Source organism: Notechis scutatus, chromosome 2 (assembly GCF_049901735.1).
Source record: "Notechis scutatus isolate UNSWTSFEM ecotype Mainland chromosome 2, rNotScu1.2, whole genome shotgun sequence".
Taxonomy (NCBI): domain Eukaryota; kingdom Metazoa; phylum Chordata; class Lepidosauria; order Squamata; family Elapidae; genus Notechis; species Notechis scutatus.
Genome location: NC_142010.1, coordinates 205784692 through 205801289, shown reverse-complemented (window position 1 = coordinate 205801289; position 16598 = coordinate 205784692).

Here is a 16598-nt window from a genome sequence, read left to right as displayed (position 1 = left end):
ACCTGTATACTGCACGAATCAAAAGAGGACTGTGAAAATATTTACAGACCCCTCACATCCTGGACATAAACTGTTGCCACTCCTACCCTCAAAATGACGTTATAGAGCACTGCACGGCAGAACAACTAGACACAAGGACAGTTTTTCCCCAAACGCCATCACTTTGCCAAACAAATAATTCCCTCAACACTGTCCAATTATTTACTAAGTCTGCATTACTATTACTATTAATCTTCTCATCACTCCTATCACCCATCCCTTCCCACTTGTGACTGTATGACTGTAACTTTGTTGCTTGTATCCTTACAATTCATATTGACTGTTTCCTGGTATATTTGATTGCTTAGTTGTACCCTATGACTTTATTAAGTGTTGTACCTTATCATTCTTGATGAATGTATCTTTTCTTTTTCTGTACACTGAGAACATATGCACCAAGACAAATTCCTTGTGTGTCTGATCACACTTGGCCAATTAATTCATTCATTTTATCGCCCAAAGGTAATAGACTTACTTATTATAGAAGTTATGAAGTTTTACTCCACCAAAATGTGGAGCAGGGAGCTCAGATGGCATACTTCAGATTGGTGACACATGATATAATTGGTTCAAAATCTTCACAGTGAATTTCTTAACACCATCATATGAGTTATGCATCTCTGTGTGCATACTCATGCATTTCATCATTTGAACCTGGTATTGCTCACTTTGATGGCTAGCAGCTTTCCAAGGTCTCATGCAAGGTCCTTCTACCACCAGAGTAGGACGAATGGTCTGAGAGTCTGCACATGCTGTGTCACATTGCTGGCTTGCCCTGACCTGCAACACGGAGTTGCTGTGAGACAAACCAAAGAGAAATTTTTTTTTTAAAGCAGCTGTAAAAGCAGAACAAGGAAAAAGGAAACACAAGGACTGCTGTGTTCTTGTTCAAGTGTTTATTTATTCTTTTTTCTCTCCAGCATTTCTGTTTGAATGAGGCTTCTACTTAGTGGAATAAGATTTTTTTTTTTTTTTTTTGGTGGTCTGTTTATACATTTCAGAGCTTTCCCTGAGAAAGGAGTCATCTGAAACTCAAGGAAGAAATAGTGTAAACAGAGATGCTGAGAAGAAAGAAAAAAATAAATAATACAGAGTTGGGTTAAAAATTCAGAAACTGTTTTGTTTTTTTCCTTGCATATGCTGTGAAGGCACTAGAAACAACAAATTGTTTTGCTTTGTGCCATTTGACATGAATCTGAGTCCATGCAGCAATTGCACCATGATGAAAGGATCAGTCTGAAAAGGCTGGTTCATGAACGCTGTCCTATTTTCTAACAACTCCATGGCTAACGTTTAGCAAAAAGAAAAATAATTCAAGACTAACCTATCACCCTCTTTCTTCCTGCAACATATTTGCAGTACGGAATTTGCACTGAACAAATGGCATATTACATCTTTTATAGGTTATAAAAGGAATGGTCCTGATGGAAGAACAATACAATCGAGAAGGATCTGCTGGTATAATATACCCATTAAGTAAATGTAGTGTTTTGATGCAACTAGAATTTGTCTCACCCTTCCGTTTCTATTTTTTTTGGCTATTTTTGTCTTCCAAATGTTGTCTTGCTTTCAAACTATTATTTAATTTAAGCTTCTAAAACAATTCCAAACTGCTGTACAAGCTGTTTTTATGTAGTACCGTGTGAAAAGGACACTAAGAAAAAATAAAGCCTTTTCTAGCACAAACATATTTTATCTGTAAGCCATGGGGGGTGGGGGGAGGAGATTGTTGTTTTTGTTATTATGCTATTTGAACAGTGCTCTGATCAAGATTAATTGCTAAGAGTTGCAATTCTAAATTGTAAAATCATAAGGGTCCTTAGGAAATTTAACTGATTCTTATAGAGCTAGATGCTATGTTCAAAAGAGCAGTCAGGCAGTGTTCGAATTCTCCATTACATTCAGCAGGATGTAATAAACAACAATCATGTTAAGAATATCCATTGCCACTCCAAAAATCTAATTTAGACCCAGAACATGAATAGAGTAGAATAGAATAGAATAGAATAGAATAGAATAGAATAGAATAGAATAGAATAGAATAGAATAGAATACTTTATTGGCCAAGAGTGATTGGACACACAAGGAATTTGTCTTGGTGTAAATACTCTCAGTATACATAAAGAAAAGATACATTCGTTTGAGAATCAAGAATCATAACGTACAACACTTAATGATAGTCATAGGGGTACAATCAACAATCAAATCATACTAGGAAACAGTCAATATAAATTGTAAGGATACAAGCGACAAAGTTACAGTCCTACAATCACAAGTGGGAGGGGATGGGTGATAAGGAGTGATGAGAAGATTAACAGTAATAGTAGTGCACACTTTGTAAATACTTGAACAGTGTTGAGGGAATTATTTGTTTAGCAGAGTGATGGCTTTCGGGAAAAAACTGTTCTTGTGTCTAGTTGTTCTGGCGTGCAGTGCTCTATAGCGTCATTTTGAGGGAAGGAGTTGAAACAGTTTATGTCCGGGATGTGAGGGGTCTGTAAATATTTTCACAGCCCTCTTTTTGACTATACAGGTCCTCAATTGAAGGCAGGTGAGTAGTAATTGTTTTTTCTGCAGTCCTAATTATCCTCTGAAGTCTGTGTTTATCCTGTTGGGTTCCAGAACCAAACCAGACAGTTACAGAGGTGCAGATGATAGACTCAATAATTCCTCTGTAGAACTGTATCAGCAGCTCCTTGGGCAGTTTGAGCTTTCTGAGTTGGCGCAGAAAGAACATTCTTTGTTGTGCTTTTTTTAATGGCGTTTTTGATGTTAGGTGTCCATTTTAGGTCACGTGATATAGTAGAACCTAGAAATTTGAAGGTCTCTACTGTTGATACTGTGTTGTCTAGTATTGTAAGAGGTGGTAGTGTGGGAGGGTTTCTTCTAAAGTCTACCACTATTTCTACAGTTTTGAGTGTGTTCAGTTCCAGATTGTTCCGGTTACACCACGAGGCAAGTTGTATAACCTCCTGTCTGTATGCAGATTCATTGTTGTCTCGAATGAGACCAATCACTGTTGTGTCATCAGCAAACTTCGGTATTTTAACAGATGGATTGTTTGAGATGCAGTCATTGGTATATAGGGAAAAGAGAAGTGGAGATAGCACACAGCCTTGGGGGGGGCCCTGTGCTGATTGTACAGGTATTGGATGTGATTCTGCTTAGCTTCACCTAATGCTCCCTGTCTGTTGGGAATCTTATGATCCACTTACAAGTTTATTCAGGTACCGCTAGTTGGTTTAATTTACTTAGAAGAGTGTCTGGAATGATGGTATTGAATGCTGAACTGACGTCTACAAAGAGAACCCTTCTGTAGGTATTTGGAGATTCAAGGTGTTGTAGGTTGTAATGCAGAGCCATGTTAACAGCATCATCTGTCAATCTATTTGCTCGGTATGCAAACTGCATGGGATCTAACAGCGGATCCGTGATGGTTTTCAGGTGGGACAGCACAAGCCTTTCAAAGATTTTCATAACTACAGATGTTAGAGCAACTGGTCTGTAGTCATTCAGTTCCTTGATGAAGGGCTTCTTTTGCACTGGGATGATCGTAGAACATTTGAAGCAGGAAGGAACATAGCACATCTCTAGTGATCTGTTGAAGATTCAGGTGAAGATGGGGGCCAATTGGTCAGCACAGACTTTTAAGCAAGAAGGAGTTATCTTGTCTGGCCCTGGTGCTTTTCCTGGCTTTTGTCTGTGTAATAGATCTTGCACTTCTTTTTCTGTGATCACCAGAGGTTGTAAGCCCAATGGATTGGGGCCAGTTGTAGGAGGCTTGGCTGTTGTTGGTGTATTTGAGATGTGGGTTGTGGAGATAGGTGGCTGTAGTTTCTTTTCAAACCTGTAGTAAAACACATTCAGGTCATCTGCTAGTTGTTGATTTCCTTCTGCTTGGCAAGGAGGTTTGCTAAAGCCAGTGATGTTTTAACAGTTTTCCACATGTTTGCTGGTTCATTTGTTGAGAACTGATTCTTTAACTTTTCAGAGTAGCTTCTTTTTGCTGCTCTGATCTCTCTTGTTAATATGTTTCTGGCCTGGTTGTATTGCATTCTGTCACCTTTTCTGTAGGCTTCCTCTTTGGAACGATGTAGCTGGTTAAGTTTAGCTGTGAACCAAGGTTATTTTTACTATATATTTGCAGAGAAGGTCAATCCTTATTTTACAGATCAATGCCTTATGCTGGCCGGGAGATTGTATTGTGAAATAATAGTGCACTTTATTGCAGTCCAATCTTTTGGAACAGTTGTAGGTTGTTCATAACATGCTGGTCTGATGAACTTGTATCAGTTGGAATTTGTGCTATGGTTAGAGATCTGAAGTTAAGGTCGACTATTTTATTGCTATATTTTGTACTTTGGAATTTGTAAATGCTCAAAGAAAACAGGTCCATAATTTGTACCGGATCAATTCTTGGAAATAGACCTTCAGTGAGCAATCACCTTGAATATACCATCTAGATGTCTTAATGCATCTCTCCTAGTCCATAAAATATTCATTAGGCAAGAATAAAGGTATACTATACGATTTTTAGATAAAGGGATGGGAGCAAATAGGGATCTAAGACACAAGCTAGAGACCGTAAGTCCTGCCTTAGGCATGAAACCAACTGGTTGACTTAATGGACTAGTCATCCTTTCCCAGCCCTAGGAAAAACGCAATGGCAAGCCACTTTTGAAAATCTTGCCAAGAGAATTGCAGGCACTAATGCAGGCAGTACTATGACAGTGACATCAGTTTGTTTATGGTCAATTCCACACGTGTAGAAATATTTATCTTTCTTCTCATCCTAGACTCTCAGTCTTTTTTTTTGAGAATAAGATGCTGAAGTCAAGCCCAAGGTCAGAGATGATGCAGTGAAACCCAATTGAGTTCAATCTTTTATTTGCTTACATGCCAATGGACAGAATCTTGCCAAACTAAAATTATAACTTTCTACTAGATATATCCTGAGGGATTCTAGGGTGCAGCGACCCTGAACCTCTTCCTCTCTCCCCCATCCAGCACAGTTTCTTAATCCGAGTCTTTTTCTAGGAACGCTCTGTGTTACCAACACTCTACCCCATTTTGGGGCCCTTGCTGCTCTCTGAGCTGGGAGGTTTTCTTGCAAACCTTTCATCACCATACTAGGTAACATCATCAGAGCTAGAAGGAGTGGGGTTTGCTCTTATTTTTACATACTACCGGTAGTAGTTTGTCCTGTCTGTGTTGGTGGGAGTGATCTTAGTGGTTCCTGTTAGCTGGTTGTCTGTGCTAGTATTTCCTTGATTGAGGTATTGTTTACCTCCTGATTGTTGGTCCTCCAGGTGCACTTTCCATCATGTTTTTTAAAGTGATTGTAGGGGCATCTTAGCAGGTTCTCCTCAAGAACAACTGTCCATAAGGTGGTTATTGTTGTCTTAATTGCAAGTAAAACAGGTATTGGACAAGCTAAGGACTGTCATATTTTGTGGCTAAATACTATTGTTTCATGCTCTTTTATTACTTGACTGAAGGGAATATTGGTTAACTCATCTAAAGACTGGTATTTTCTTAATGGCAGAACTGGAGACAATATTGGCTGAGTTGATATGAATTGGTCTCTGAGGGTTTGGAGAGTATAAATGGCGACTGTGACGAAGTACAATGATAACTAGCATCAACTGGAAAATCCTGAGGGAAGCCAGCCCAAGATTTCACTACAATGTTTTCAATATGAGGATGATTCACAGCTGTATCTATCTGCTAAGAATTAAAATTATTCAGTAATAATAATTACTGAATTATTGGGTGATGATAGGGTATTGGATTTTTTTTTACTGGGGTTTTATCCTCATAAGCCATCCAGAATCACTGGGAGTGAGTTGAAGCTACATACATTTTCTAAAGTAATTAATTAATTGAGTCAGCCAAAGCAGATTTGGTTCTCCTGGTTAATGTGGAAATTGATTCATAGCTATATTATCTCCCAGAGAATCTCAACCCCCCTTCCCTCCCTCCCTCCATCTCTCCTATTGATATCTGTGGATATAGTTTTGCTAATTTTCACTTGAACACGTTTGTCTTATATCCATATTCAGAATTAATTAATTGTGGATTAGGCTACATTAACAGCTTAGGATGAAATACATTTAAAAACAAACCATTTGATCTAAATGATTTCAAATACATACTTAAATGCAATAACCTCATGAAGGTTTGTAAAAAAAAAAGATTAATATAGAATCCACATTAAGAAAATACTTTTACTAGGCCAACAGAAGCTTTACAAAACAACTATATGTTTTCACATTTCCAAGAACTATTGATGAAGCAAAATGGTTCAGAACCAGAAGAAGAACCGGGCCAGGTAGAGGGAAGAGGCTGGATGAGAGTTGTAGTGGCTGATGGTTGAATCTTGTCTTTCTATGTTGCCTTTAAGATAAAATTACTCCAGACATCCAAAGTAGATCTTATCCAGTACAGAAGTGGCATTAGGGAAAAATCAGGGAAAAATAGCAAATAATACTAGCTCCCAATTCTTGATGAACTGCTCAGATTGTTTGATGTGTGGAAATCAAAAGAATTTGAATTGATGGAAGACATTTACAAGAACATTAATACAAGCATGAGATAGGCCAGAAATAGTCTTATTTATCCACTCGTAAGTAATGAGTGGCACACACTCACACATTCTACAAACCCTCCCCTTTCCTCAGGCTTAGAGAAAGTCACAACGAATGGCCCATATTCTAGGAAGAAGAATAGTCTCGGGAGAAGGTATTTCACTAATACCCCAAGCTTTTCACTCTGTCTGTAAAAGGGAGCTGAGGTCCATAGAAGAAACCCCAGAGATCATAAATAAAGCATCCAGATACTTATCTCTCTCTCTCTAAGTGGCACTGTGGTTCAGAAACAGCCTTGGGAATGGCTCCTACTTTTGCCAGGGCTGAATAAATCCTTTTGTTTTCATCAGGCGTATGCAAAACTATCCTTGACATCTTGCCTTCTTCCAAGCCAGCACAATTAGCTATGGGAAGCAAGAGTTTTCTCTCCACACTCTAAGAGTTATTAAGGTGCCAAAATCAATTGAGTGACCAGGATGTTTATCTTGAACTTACATACACTTTCGTAATAATAATTTCTAATGGGAAAGGCAGCATGTGGGGATAATTAGAGCTTTTTTTTCCTTTTTTTCTTTTTTTATTGAATAAGATTTCACCATTGTTTCTCTGAATAAAGCCTGCAGGGTTGGCACTTCAATCACTCTCTTCTAATGCCGGGACAAAAAAGGGAACTTAGAGCATGAATGAGCTATTTATTTTATTTTATTCATATGATCTGGTTCATATTGTATTTGCTTCCTCCATGCATTTGAGAGTGATGGACATAGTCCCCAACCTCTTATTTTAATTTCCTAATAAATCTGTGAGGATTAAGAGAGTAAATCTGAGTCAAGAACCCGAATGCAAGCTTTATAGTTAAATTGGAATTTGATCCAGACTTTTCAGAATAAAGCCAGGATAAACCAGCGGTAGGATTCAGCCAGTTCGTACCAGTTGGGGACGACTGGTTGTTAACTTTCTGAGCAGTTTGGTGAACTGGTTGTTGGAAGAAATCATTGGGGTAGAGAACTGGTTGTTAAATTATTTGAATCCCACCACTGGGATTAACCAATATTCCACAATTCGAGGGATTTTTATGTCCACAATGATAAGAACCTGGACCAAAGACTGGATGAAATGAGCAAAACAATAATGATGAACATCAGTACTAGACATTGTAATCTTAGGGCTATAGATAGGCCTTGACCTAAAGGTTACACTCTGAAAATCATCACCTCATGCCTCTAACAAGGAATGTCTGTCCTATCAGAAGAGGACAGTTCTTATATGAGAGGCTTGGGAGGTAAGAATAAAGTGGGGGTGGGGAATGGAATTGTGTCGATATACAAAAAACCAAGGATCAGAAAGATCTGGTGGCACCAGAAATTAGAGAAAAAACAGATATGATCCACAACCTGAACATCTAACGTGGGTAATTCCCAAGACAATGTGGCCCTTTAATTAGAAACAAAACAAAAACCCTTTGCTACTAGTTACAACAGACACAGTAATGGCTTCAAAAAAGGATTCTAGCTTGATTTAAATATTTTTTAAAACAAAGAATACAGAATAACAGGGTTGGAAGGGAACTTGGAGGTCTTCTAGTCCAACCCCCTGCCCAAACAGGAGACCCTATACCATTGCAGACAAATGGCTATGCAATCTCTTCTTAAAAACCTTCAGTAGGAGGTGGGATCCCAGTGACTCCTTCCCTCTGTACATTTTGTAGAATGTGTACAGCATCTGTCTGAATTTCCTGACAGTGGAACAGGTCACAGTACAAATACCCCTGAAAGTGGGGAGAATCATTGTTACTCTTTCTCACTGTTTCAACTATCAATCTATTATAGAAAGTCCATACAGAGAGTGGTAAGGGCAGCCGAGAAGATTAAAGAAAGCTTGCTTCCTGTTATTCAGGATACTGCTTATAAGCACTATGTGCTTAGAGCTTGAAGCATTGTTAGAGACCCCACACACCAGATTTTGTAACAGCTTTGTTCCCTATGCCATCCATCTGGTAGACTCACAAGGTTAGTTTTTCTCGCTATGTATACATCTGAACTAGACTGTGTTGTTTCTCTGTGTCATGTTTGTGGGTATATGCATAATTTTGTATTTATTTATTTTGTCGTGTTTATGTAGTGTATATTGGAGGTGGTGACCCTTTGAGAGCTGCATGCAACAAAATTTCATTTTAATGTATGCCAATTAGTGTACATTCAAAGTGGCAATAAAGTTATTCTAAGTCTAAAGTTGGAAAACATAAAGGACAAGGTGAAATCTTCACGGGGCAAATTAAGCTATGTAGTTGCTAACAGTTGACACTGACTTGATGGCACATAAACAATCAATCAATCTGCTGGATGCCACAAATCAATATTTAGCTGAGATCTGATTGGTGGGGGGGAAAATGTTTCTGTCCGTGCAGAGGTTCTACGTTCATTGTGTTCCCTTTCCACATCCGTTTGTGAAAGACAATAATGTAAGAATAGAATAGAATAGAATAGAATAGAATGGAATGGAATAGAATAGAATAGAATAGAATAGAATAGAATAGAATAGAATAGAATAGAATAGAATAGAATAGAATAGAATAGAATAGAATAGAATAGAATAGAATAGAATAGAATAGAATAGAATTCTTTATTGGCCAAGTGTGGTTGGACACACAAGGAATTTGTCTTGGTGCAAATACTCTCAGTATACATAAAAGAAAAGATACATTCATTAAGAATCATAAGGTACAACACTTAGCGCTAGTCTTAGGGTACAATCAACAATCAAATCATACTAGGATTAGGGTTAAGCATTGTTATATAGCTCTCTCTGACCACACATACTTTGCATGCACTCCTTTTAATACATGGGGCGGAGGGGAGGGTTGCAAGCAAATTTCCTAATATAATTATGTGGCTGATCTCAATCAGCTAATCAGAGCTGGATCCAAGTCATGGTTGCTTGAGAGATTATAAGGAAATCTTAGGTAATAAACTAGGCTGGGCAGGGTGGGGTGGGGAAAGGCTCAGAAGAAAACAATGGCAAACCACTTCCAAACCATTGCCAAGGAAACTCTTTGAACGGGTCCATGAAGTCACCAGAATTTAAATTTCATCTGAAGGAGATTTTTGTCTTCTTTGTCCAAACAGATGCATTTGACGTGTATATTTTTGAATCCCACTTGGCACTGCAAAACGGAACTGTGCTGCACTTTAAACGTACCCTTGAAGAACCAAACTGTCATTTAAATAAAAAGGATGTGTGTTACAGGATTTAAAACAAATCTTGAAGCTGAAAATGGAGATTCAAACAGGGAGGATATTTTTTAGCATTTTTGATGTCCTCCCCCCCCGCCCCAGCTAACCAGGCAGGGATCAACATAGAAAAGTTTGATTTCTACACTTCAGTTTGTAAGCTCAAAACAAGAAAAGGTTGCTATCAAAGCAACACTGAGAGTCACAGGTTTGCTATGTGACTGTATAAGACAACCCATGTTTTAAAACAGGGGTGTGCAACCTTGGTAACATTAAGCCTGGAGGACTTCAACTCTCAGAATTCCCCAGCCAGCTTTGCTGGCTGGGGAATTCTGAGAGTTGAAGTCCTCCAGGCTTAACGTTACCAAGGTTGCACACCCCTGTTTTAAATCATGAGAGTAAAAACAGGTCTAGAGTGGGACTGGCACCTCTAAGCACAATCGTATAAAATTGCTTAAAGTATTGCAACTTCATATAATAACTTTAGCCTCCCCCCCCCCCCTGCTGTCCCCAATGGCTTTCAAGAGAAAGATCCAACTTCATTCCGGCAATTTCTGTGTGAAAGTCCCACCAATTTCCCATGCTGCTGTGGAGAATAGAACTCCTGCTTCTACATATTTTTTTAAAAAAAGTTTTTAAAAGGGGTTTGTTGACTCATCAGTCTAGAGAATATGAAGCGTTGAAACCGTTTATTCCATGCCTGGTTTAATGCATGTAGTTGAAAGGACTGGCTTTCTCTACTGGAGCAGTTTATGGTCTCACATAGATGATCACAGCTAAACTCTCTCATTGCAGCTCTTCAATAGTGGTGGGATTCAAAAAATTTTTTACTATCAGTTCTGTGGATGTGGCTTGGTGGGCGTGGCTTGGTGGGCATGGCAGGGGAAGGTTACTGCAAAATCCCCATTCCATCCCCACCCCACTAACCTGCTTTCCAGCTCTGTTCTCCTGTGCATGACAGTAAAAGAAGACCCAGCCTATCATTTGGGACTCTGGAGGCAGAGAATAGATGGGGGAGGGGCCAGTCAGAGGTGGCATTTGCCGGTTTTCTGAACTACTCAAAATTTTTGCTACCGGTTCTCCAGAACTGGTCAGAACCTGGTGAATACCACCTCTGCTCTTCAACAACATTATAATGGTTCCATCTTAGCTGCACCAATCTTAATAACCATTATATGGCAACCAAGAGATACAACTGTTAATTCATTGCTGCCACCTACTGGTTGAAATCTTGATCTGTTGTTTTGTTAATACACACAAGGAATGAAATTGACTAGAGTGGTGTTCTCAACCTTGGCAACTTTAAGATATGTTGTTTATAGCAGTGAAATTCAGGTAAATTAATTTGAAAATGCCATAGTATTTGACTTCTATTAAGCTGAATGCAAATGCTCATAAATGTTCTTTCTACACTATCCTACAATATATGTATGTTTGAAGAACCAACTTGCAGGAACAAAAAGATAATTACATGATCATCCATTGCCTGCTTTTCTCCAGCATGAAAACCTTGAATGTAGGTAAAATTGAGGGCAATTGATTGGTTCAAAGTGAACCAGTGAACTCTGGTCAAGCTGATTGCTAAACCTGGGACTTTCTAGGCCCAGCCCAACATCTTAAACTGGATGTTTAGCCTTCCTGGAACAGCCTTCCTGGAACAACTAAATTTATACATGGCCCACTATAACTCTTTAGTAACATGAGATCTCTTGTGTCCAATTAATTGTGAAATCCGAATAAACAGTTCTCCAAACACTTATGAAAAGTCTGAAGAATGCATCTTAGATTGGGCTTGTTCATTGTAATAAGTCATTGTTTGTTTAATGATCTTTTAATGGGTAAGCTACAATTGGCTAGGTTTCACAGAACAGGGTGAACAATGCACAATGGCTGGGGTCACCCAAAGTATTAAACCAAAACCAAGCCAAATGCCTTATAACTTCGTATAGAGTAGGCAATCTTTAGTGTGCATGATCCTCTTAACGTTGTCTTTTGCTTTTTAATTTTGTCATTTAAGCTGCACTTTTAATCTGTTTTCCAACCTCAGAATGATAACAATGGGAGGGACTTGGAGGGTCACAGAAAAGAAGAATGTAGGTTTAAATGCTGCTGATCTGGGAGTTACATGTTGTCCACTTCTGGAGAATAAAGTTGTGAACAAAGTTGGCCATGTGCTTTTTTCTGAGCTGAAATAGCTCTGCCTCGAGCAAATGCTTTTACAGTAATATAAATATAAAGAAGAAATGCTTTGGGACACATAGAGCTCATACAAAGAACTTCTTTCTGAACAAATTGAAAATATTTTGCCATTTTCTCATAGTGTATATACACCATAAAGAGCAAACTCTCTTCAGCTACCACCAGCTTTGACAAAGCAGCCTTTAAAGTTTCTTCCATTGTGAAAATCCATTTCTAAATTTTATATTTGTTACTAGTGTCACGTTTCTATCATTCAAGAACATGGCTATATTTAATGGAGTAAAATGTTTTTTATTTCATATTGTAGCATTCCCACCTCATTTTTCTCCCATACAAACATTCCCTCAGCTCGCAATAGGTTGGAAAATGACCTCTATTTTTCCATGCTGATTGGGTGATTAAGACCACTTTTCCCCAGCTTGTTTGTCTTTCATTCTGGTCTTCTTAAGTCAAAGCATTAGAGTCAAGAGATTTTGCCTGCTGACAAGAAAAGCAAGCTGCTGTTAAAATAGAAAACGTGGCAGATAACAAAAAAAAAAATCACTAACATTCAGACTGAAACTATTCTTATTTTCTGCATTTGGTCTAGTTCAGGATTTTTTGCATTTTAAATTAAAAAGATTTCCTTCCTTCTTTCCCTCCCTCCCTCCCTTCCTTCTGGAAGAAAATTGAGATGAGGGCTAATTGGCAAATGCCTATTAGTGGGAAAGCTAGAATTTTCAGGATTTCTCACATATCCAGTAAGATATAAAGCAATCTAGAACAGTGTTTCTCACACTTAGCAACTCTAAGATGTGTGACTTCAACTCCAAGTATTCCTTAGCCAGCTAGCTAGTGAATTCTGGAAGTTGAGATCCAGACATCTTAAACTTGCCCAGTTTGACAAATACTGATCTAGAAGGGACAAAGTTCTAACAAAAAAGCAAGTGTGATTGTGGCAATGTCTATCTTTAAGATGTAAAAAATGGACATGATTTTAACTACTTTGCTCTAAAGTATTTGAAGAACGTCTTCCTATTCCATATTTATCTGAAACCTGTGATATAATTTTTTAATATAAATTAAAATAATTTAATATATTTTATTTATATTTTCTCAGAAATGTATAATCTTCTGGATAAAAGATGCCAAATGAAATGACAGTGAATTGCACTGTTTTAATTTTCCCAAGCCATCCATGCTAGTAAAAGCCCTGTTCCATTTTATGGCATCGTTGTGGTTTCCTATACTTTTCTAGGAAGTGAGGAGACAGATTTAAAGCTTCTGATCATTCAAAAAATGTCTAATTCTAAACTTTCTAAATTCTTAGTGGAATTGCACAAAAAGAATAGGAAGCTATTGTCTTCTGGTAGAATAGAAGAAGTGGTACAAATATACTTTTGAAATTCTCTGCTTCAGTAGGTAGGTAGAGAAATTGGATGGACATTTTTTTCTTTCAAATTTCTTCAGAGGAAGGAGAAATTCACCAACAATTTCTCAAAGCAGGATTCCACTTTATTGAGGAAGATATTTGCTTATTTTATTTTATGTGACCTTTGTATTTATTTCTGTGATAAAGCTGGCAAACCTGACTCAATAATGTTAGAATTGTCAAAGTTTGGCAGTTGTCAAATTGTCAAATAAAAGATGATTGGGGTGTATAGGGATTAACAATGAAATGTCAGAATAGAGTCACTGGGTATCTTGACATCACAGTCACTTCACAGGCAATGAAGACCAGGATCTGTGAAGGAAAATCTCCTCGTTCAAAGTAAGCTACATGCATTAAGTAAGTCTTCCCTTCTTCCCTTCTGCTCCACAAATAATTAGGCAAATCTACTGGGAAGCATATTTCTTCCCCAGAATGGCCCACTCAGTTGAATAAAGGAGGAAATGAAAGGCTCTTGTGTGAAATTTCATCTGGCAACATAGTTGGCTTATACAAATAATTCCCTTTCTCTGGGAAAAATTGAAATAATGCTTTTTTCATGCTAATGCTTAAACAGTACAAAATAGTGGTATAATAACAGCAAGATTCAGTGTTATTTCATTCCACTCCAGTCTTAACAGTTCACAAGTAATTTAAAATAAATACACAAAACTTTTAGGGTTATGTGTATCTGTGTTTTATTGTCATGAATACCAGAATGGGACTGGGTTAAGGTCTCTGTGGAATAACCTTTCCTAACCTGGCAGTCTCCATATACATTGGCCTACGATAACAGTATTCCCAAGGCAGCATGACTGTAATAGGAGCCGCAAGCTGACATATATCTAATTCCACTTGTTTAAAAAGACAGATGTAGAGAAGATATTGTGTTTCAGAAGACTCTTTCACATGGTTTCCTGATTTTGATAGTATCAGGGCTAAATCCTGGAAAGAAGTGAAGTCTAATGCAAAAAGTCTCATAGCTTGCCTATGGCTCTTTTGTAGACTCACAGCCAAGTGACAATCAGGCTGATGGATTTATTTTTACCCCATATATATTCAAACAGAGTACATTGCTGAAAACTAAATCAGTTAAAGAATAATCTGGGAACCATTAATTAATCTTAACTAATACCATCCACAGCACATGGTTTCTACCAGCTGAGTGAAGAAGGAATAGAAATGCGATGTTATGGATAATTCTCTCTATGACACCAAGCCTGGACATATGTCTTGAGCTCAGTATTACTTTGGCTTTTTCTTGGACCCATTTTGGTTCCATACAATCCAACTGGAAAGTCCACACTTGAAAGGTTGACAATATTTTAAATCATGGTTTTGTATAAATTAGATATTTATACTTCAGATATATTTATTGGTGGATCTTTTTTGTGGGCAATCTATCTTTTGAAACCTTTGATGAGAGATCTAGCTACCACATGTGCTGTTCTGTCTTCATGACTTGAAGTTGAATCATCCTTCCCCACAGTCCTAGCAAGAGCCAGAAAACTCTGCCCCAAGAAAAACTGACCTACTGAGAATTGCTACCAATAAGGAGAAAGAGACCAAAGTTAAGATGAGAAGGGAAAGGGAGATGAGTATTCCCAGCTGGTAACAATCAGAAATAGCTTGCTGAAATAGCTATTTTAAAATGTTTTCTTGATTATCAGTCTGCAAATGGAGGTCTCTGATATCTTTGCGAAATCTGAAGAGCAACTCTTACCCCAAGTGCTCATAAGTCAGGATTTGTGTACCAGCCAGCTTCACAGAAGTAAGTCTTTCTGCTTTAAACAGTTACATATAACAGAGGAAACTGACTCAACTTTGGTTTCAACTCTGGAATATCTTACTTCCTGTCCTATAACCTAGCAAACAATAACAAATACTCTTATTTTTCTACAGCTGACTAGAACGATCAAGTTCACGAGTGCCTCAGTTATTAGTCTTTGAGTATCGATGACTATTCTTGATGCTATTCTGCACAATCCCTTCATGGAGAGTTAGCATTAAGTTATCTCACTGTTACATCACTACTATGTTAAAAGGGCCAAAAGCTTTGTTTCAATAAGTGGGGCAAAGTGGATGGACACACAAAGGTGAAAATGATAGGCAATGCCAAACATGGACAAAAATAGAGGAATTTCCATTACTCAGCTTTAATACATGAACAATGCCTAGTCATTTAGCTTCACCTATATAAATAGGACATGTGCTACTGTTTGAGCATGCATAATATATTAAGTTTCTAAAGATGAATTTTTAGAGAAAACAGAGAAAAATACAGCCTATATTTTCAGTCAAATGTGACTACTGTGGTTGAATCCAAGTGCCAGATCCTGTAAATAAATCCTGTCACTAAACAAATGTTCTTTCAGGTTCATTTTCAAGGGAAATCAGGTTTAAGAAATGATTTAAGAAATCTTGATCGAGAGATAGCAGAGCCATAAATGGCAATATTTCATTTGTTGTTATAAGTGAACCACGTCCAAGTCCCTAGCCACTCGATTTTCCCCTTGCTGTTTAGAATATGAGTCTTCAGTCCTTATGCCACCCTCTCATGAAGAATTTGCAAAAATAAGCATGTTTTGGGAAAATGCATTGAGTCATTTTCTGAATAGCAATATTATTATGGAAATTTCATGTCTTCAAGTATGTGTGCACAAGCTCAGCTCTATTTGTAAATGGCAATAAATTTCAGCTGACTTTGCACCTACAATATTAATTTTCAATGAGTCACATCCTGTTATCATGATATATAATGCTGTGTGCAACTCAATCAAGTATCACCCTATATTCTCATTCACATATTGATAAATTTTGCCTACGAGGCACTATGTAAGTGATACAGTACCAAAAATGAATAATACTCAAAATAACCATCCAAAAGAATTTCCATTCCAAAAATGAGTACAATTATTACACACATATTTGTGTGGATTATAGGAAATTATCAGATCCACGTTGCTCCAGCAAGGGGAAAACAAGCCAAAATCCATAGTAGGGTTTCTTAAAATCTTTCTTAACATCAGCAATTATTGGCCATCATTCCCCAGGCTTTTTGGGTAGTAACAGAGTCATATCTCTTCCCTGGACCAATGTTCCATCTTTTCCAGTTCTCCAGACAATTCTGCCAGA